Raw genomic sequence first — 6,660 nt, 5'->3', positions numbered from 1 at the left:
CTATACTTTGTTTCGGTCGAGTTCCCCATTCAAATGCATGTAAACAGTGAGAAACGCACTGTCTTGGCGAAAGAAAGCGTTTTTGTACAACTTCATATAAATAGCTGTAACTTTTGATAGAAGACTCAGACAAACATGTTTATGGCTTTATCTTATAGAACTCAAGGTCCCCGTGCTAGGAAAACAGGTTTTGCAGCTGTTCGAGCTAAGATTTTCAAGTTATACACATAATGAAAACCTATACTTTGTTTCGGTCGAGTTCCCCATTCAAATGCATGTAACAGTGAGAAACGCACTGTCTTGGCGAAAGAAAGCGTTTTTGTACAACTTCATATAAATAGCTGTAACTTTTGATAGAAGACTCAGACAAACATGTTTATGGCTTTATCTTATAGAACTCAAGGTCCCCGTGCTGGGAAAACAGGATTTGCAGCTGTTTGAGCTAAGATTTTCAAGTTATACACATAATGAAAACCTATACTTTGTTTCGGTCGAGTTCCCCATTCAAATGCATGTAACAGTGAGAAACGCACTGTCTTGGCGAAAGAAAGCGTTTTTGTACAACTTCATATAAATAGCTGTAACTTTTGATAGAAGACTCAGACAAACATGTTTATGGCTTTATCTTATAGAACTCAAGGTCCCCGTACTGGGAAAACAGGATTTGCAGCTGTTTGAGCTAAGATTTTCAAGTTATACACATAATGAAAACCTATACTTTGTTTCGGTCGAGTTCCCCATTCAAATGCATGTAACAGTGAGAAACGCACTGTCTTGGCGAAAGAAAGCGTTTTTGTACAACTTCATATAAATAGCTGTAACTTTTGATAGAAGACTCAGACAAACATGTTTATGGCTTTATCTTATAGAACTCAGGGTCCCCGTGCTGGGAAAACAGGATTTGCAGCTGTTTGAGCTAAGATTTTCAAGTTATACACATAATGAAAACCTATACTTTGTTTCGGTCGAGTTCCCCATTCAAATGCATGTAACAGTGAGAAACGCACTGTCTTGGCGAAAGAAAGCGTTTTTGTACAACTTCATATAAATAGCTGTAACTTTTGATAGAAGACTCAGACAAACATGTTTATGGCTTTATCTTATAGAACTCAATATCCCCGTGCTAGGAAAACAGGTTTTGCAGCTGTTCGAGCTAAGATTTTCAAGTTATACACATAATGAAAACCTATACTTTGTTTCGGTCGAGTTCCCCATTCAAATGCATGTAACAGTGAAAAACGCACTGTCTTGGCGAAAGAAAGCGTTTTTGTACAACTTCATATAAATAGCTGTAACTTTTGATAGAAGACTCAGACAAACATGTTTATGGCTTTATCTTATAGAACTCAAGGTCCCCGTGCTGGGAAAACAGGATTTGCAGCCGTTTGAGCTAAGATTTTCAAGTTATACACATAATGAAAACCTATACTTTGTTTCGGTCGAGTTCCCCATTCAAATGCATGTAACAGTGAGAAACGCACTGTCTTGGCGAAAGAAAGCGTTTTTGTACAACTTCATATAAATAGCTGTAACTTTTGATAGAAGACTCAGACAAACATGTTTATGGCTTTATCTTATAGAACTCAAGGTCCCCGTGCTGGGAAAACAGGATTTGCAGCTGTTTGAGCTAAGATTTTCAAGTTATACACATAATGAAAACCTATACTTTGTTTCGGTCGAGTTCCCCATTCAAATGCATGTAACAGTGAGAAACGCACTGTCTTGGCGAAAGAAAGCGTTTTTGTACAACTTCATATAAATAGCTGTAACTTTTGATAGAAGACTCAGACAAACATGTTTATGGCTTTATCTTATAGAACTCAAGGTCCCCGTGCTGGGAAAACAGGATTTGCAGCCGTTTGAGCTAAGATTTTCAAGTTATACACATAATGAAAACCTATACTTTGTTTCGGTCGAGTTCCCCATTCAAATGCATGTAACAGTGAGAAACGCACTGTCTTGGCGAAAGAAAGCGTTTTTGTACAACTTCATATAAATAGCTGTAACTTTTGATAGAAGACTCAGACAAACATGTTTATGGCTTTATCTTATAGAACTCAAGGTCCCCGTGCTGGGAAAACAGGATTTGCAGCTGTTTGAGCTAAGATTTTCAAGTTATACACATAATGAAAACCTATACTTTGTTTCGGTCGAGTTCCCCATTCAAATGCATGTAAACAGTGAGAAACGCACTGTCTTGGCGAAAGAAAGCGTTTTTGTACAACTTCATATAAATAGCTGTAACTTTTGATAGAAGACTCAGACAAACATGTTTATGGCTTTATCTTATAGAACTCAAGGTCCCCGTGCTAGGAAAACAGGTTTTGCAGCTGTTCGAGCTAAGATTTTCAAGTTATACACATAATGAAAACCTATACTTTGTTTCGGTCGAGTTCCCCATTCAAATGCATGTAACAGTGAGAAACGCACTGTCTTGGCGAAAGAAAGCGTTTTTGTACAACTTCATATAAATAGCTGTAACTTTTGATAGAAGACTCAGACAAACATGTTTATGGCTTTATCTTATAGAACTCAAGGTCCCCGTGCTGGGAAAACAGGATTTGCAGCTGTTTGAGCTAAGATTTTCAAGTTATACACATAATGAAAACCTATACTTTGTTTCGGTCGAGTTCCCCATTCAAATGCATGTAACAGTGAGAAACGCACTGTCTTGGCGAAAGAAAGCGTTTTTGTACAACTTCATATAAATAGCTGTAACTTTTGATAGAAGACTCAGACAAACATGTTTATGGCTTTATCTTATAGAACTCAAGGTCCCCGTACTGGGAAAACAGGATTTGCAGCTGTTTGAGCTAAGATTTTCAAGTTATACACATAATGAAAACCTATACTTTGTTTCGGTCGAGTTCCCCATTCAAATGCATGTAACAGTGAGAAACGCACTGTCTTGGCGAAAGAAAGCGTTTTTGTACAACTTCATATAAATAGCTGTAACTTTTGATAGAAGACTCAGACAAACATGTTTATGGCTTTATCTTATAGAACTCAGGGTCCCCGTGCTGGGAAAACAGGATTTGCAGCTGTTTGAGCTAAGATTTTCAAGTTATACACATAATGAAAACCTATACTTTGTTTCGGTCGAGTTCCCCATTCAAATGCATGTAACAGTGAGAAACGCACTGTCTTGGCGAAAGAAAGCGTTTTTGTACAACTTCATATAAATAGCTGTAACTTTTGATAGAAGACTCAGACAAACATGTTTATGGCTTTATCTTATAGAACTCAAGGTCCCCGTGCTGGGAAAACAGGATTTGCAGCTGTTTGAGCTAAGATTTTCAAGTTATACACATAATGAAAACCTATACTTTGTTTCGGTCGAGTTCCCCATTCAAATGCATGTAACAGTGAGAAACGCACTGTCTTGGCGAAAGAAAGCGTTTTTGTACAACTTCATATAAATAGCTGTAACTTTTGATAGAAGACTCAGACAAACATGTTTATGGCTTTATCTTATAGAACTCAAGGTCCCCGTGCTGGGCAAACAGGATTTGCAGCTGTTTGAGCTAAGATTTTCAAGTTATACACATAATGAAAACCTATACTTTGTTTCGGTCGAGTTCCCCATTCAAATGCATGTAACAGTGAGAAACGCACTGTCTTGGCGAAAGAAAGCGTTTTTGTACAACTTCATATAAATAGCTGTAACTTTTGATAGAAGACTCAGACAAACATGTTTATGGCTTTATCTTATAGAACTCAAGGTCCCCGTGCTAGGAAAACAGGTTTTGCAGCTGTTCGAGCTAAGATTTTCAAGTTATACACATAATGAAAACCTATACTTTGTTTCGGTCGAGTTCCCCATTCAAATGCATGTAACAGTGAGAAACGCACTGTCTTGGCGAAAGAAAGCGTTTTTGTACAACTTCATATAAATAGCTGTAACTTTTGATAGAAGACTCAGACAAACATGTTTATGGCTTTATCTTATAGAACTCAAGGTCCCCGTGCTAGGAAAACAGGTTTTGCAGCTGTTCGAGCTAAGATTTTCAAGTTATACACATAATGAAAACCTATACTTTGTTTCGGTCGAGTTCCCCATTCAAATGCATGTAACAGTGAGAAACGCACTGTCTTGGCGAAAGAAAGCGTTTTTGTACAACTTCATATAAATAGCTGTAACTTTTGATAGAAGACTCAGACAAACATGTTTATGGCTTTATCTTATAGAACTCAAGGTCCCCGTGCTGGGAAAACAGGATTTGCAGCTGTTTGAGCTAAGATTTTCAAGTTATACACATAATGAAAACCTATACTTTGTTTCGGTCGAGTTCCCCATTCAAATGCATGTAACAGTGAGAAACGCACTGTCTTGGCGAAAGAAAGCGTTTTTGTACAACTTCATATAAATAGCTGTAACTTTTGATAGAAGACTCAGACAAACATGTTTATGGCTTTATCTTATAGAACTCAAGGTCCCCGTGCTGGGAAAACAGGATTTGCAGCTGTTTGAGCTAAGATTTTCAAGTTATACACATAATGAAAACCTATACTTTGTTTCGGTCGAGTTCCCCATTCAAATGCATGTAAACAGTGAGAAACGCACTGTCTTGGCGAAAGAAAGCGTTTTTGTACAACTTCATATAAATAGCTGTAACTTTTGATAGAAGACTCAGACAAACATGTTTATGGCTTTATCTTATAGAACTCAAGGTCCCCGTGCTGGGAAAACAGGATTTGCAGCTGTTTGAGCTAAGATTTTCAAGTTATACACATAATGAAAACCTATACTTTGTTTCGGTCGAGTTCCCCATTCAAATGCATGTAACAGTGAGAAACGCACTGTCTTGGCGAAAGAAAGCGTTTTTGTACAACTTCATATAAATAGCTGTAACTTTTGATAGAAGACTCAGACAAACATGTTTATGGCTTTATCTTATAGAACTCAAGGTCCCCGTGCTGGGAAAACAGGATTTGCAGCTGTTTGAGCTAAGATTTTCAAGTTATACACATAATGAAAACCTATACTTTGTTTCGGTCGAGTTCCCCATTCAAATGCATGTAACAGTGAGAAACGCACTGTCTTGGTGAAAGAAAGCGTTTTTGTACAACTTCATATAAATAGCTGTAACTTTTGATAGAAGACTCAGACAAACATGTTTATGGCTTTATCTTATAGAACTCAAGGTCCCCGTGCTAGGAAAACAGGATTGGCAGCTGTTTGAGCTAAGATTTTCAAGTTATACACATAATGAAAACCTATACTTTGTTTCGGTCGAGTTCCCCATTCAAATGCATGTAACAGTGAGAAACGCACTGTCTTGGCGAAAGAAAGCGTTTTTGTACAACTTCATATAAATAGCTGTAACTTTTGATAGAAGACTCAGACAAACATGTTTATGGCTTTATCTTATAGAACTCAAGGTCCCCGTGCTGGGAAAACAGGATTTGCAGCTGTTTGAGCTAAGATTTTCAAGTTATACACATAATGAAAACCTATACTTTGTTTCGGTCGAGTTCCCCATTCAAATGCATGTAACAGTGAGAAACGCACTGTCTTGGCGAAAGAAAGCGTTTTTGTACAACTTCATATAAATAGCTGTAACTTTTGATAGAAGACTCAGACAAACATGTTTATGGCTTTATCTTATAGAACTCAAGGTCCCCGTGCTGGGCAAACAGGATTTGCAGCTGTTTGAGCTAAGATTTTCAAGTTATACACATAATGAAAACCTATACTTTGTTTCGGTCGAGTTCCCCATTCAAATGCATGTAACAGTGAGAAACGCACTGTCTTGGCGAAAGAAAGCGTTTTTGTACAACTTCATATAAATAGCTGTAACTTTTGATAGAAGACTCAGACAAACATGTTTATGGCTTTATCTTATAGAACTCAAGGTCCCCGTGCTAGGAAAACAGGTTTTGCAGCTGTTCGAGCTAAGATTTTCAAGTTATACACATAATGAAAACCTATACTTTGTTTCGGTCGAGTTCCCCATTCAAATGCATGTAACAGTGAGAAACGCACTGTCTTGGCGAAAGAAAGCGTTTTTGTACAACTTCATATAAATAGCTGTAACTTTTGATAGAAGACTCAGACAAACATGTTTATGGCTTTATCTTATAGAACTCAAGGTCCCCGTGCTGGGCAAACAGGATTTGCAGCTGTTTGAGCTAAGATTTTCAAGTTATACACATAATGAAAACCTATACTTTGTTTCGGTCGAGTTCCCCATTCAAATGCATGTAACAGTGAGAAACGCACTGTCTTGGCGAAAGAAAGCGTTTTTGTACAACTTCATATAAATAGCTGTAACTTTTGATAGAAGACTCAGACAAACATGTTTATGGCTTTATCTTATAGAACTCAAGGTCCCCGTGCTAGGAAAACAGGTTTTGCAGCTGTTCGAGCTAAGATTTTCAAGTTATACACATAATGAAAACCTATACTTTGTTTCGGTCGAGTTCCCCATTCAAATGCATGTAACAGTGAGAAACGCACTGTCTTGGCGAAAGAAAGCGTTTTTGTACAACTTCATATAAATAGCTGTAACTTTTGATAGAAGACTCAGACAAACATGTTTATGGCTTTATCTTATAGAACTCAAGGTCCCCGTGCTGGGCAAACAGGATTTGCAGCTGTTTGAGCTAAGATTTTCAAGTTATACACATAATGAAAACCTATACTTTGTTTCGGTCGAG

The sequence above is a fragment of the Rhamphochromis longiceps genome, linkage group LG22 (assembly GCF_057381845.1).
Source record: "Rhamphochromis longiceps isolate RC_006_pf linkage group LG22, R_longiceps_female_GT1.1, whole genome shotgun sequence".
NCBI classification, from domain to species: domain Eukaryota; kingdom Metazoa; phylum Chordata; class Actinopteri; order Cichliformes; family Cichlidae; genus Rhamphochromis; species Rhamphochromis longiceps.
The sequence above is the reverse complement of the archived record's forward strand: the minus strand, read 5'-3'. Positions refer to the sequence as shown.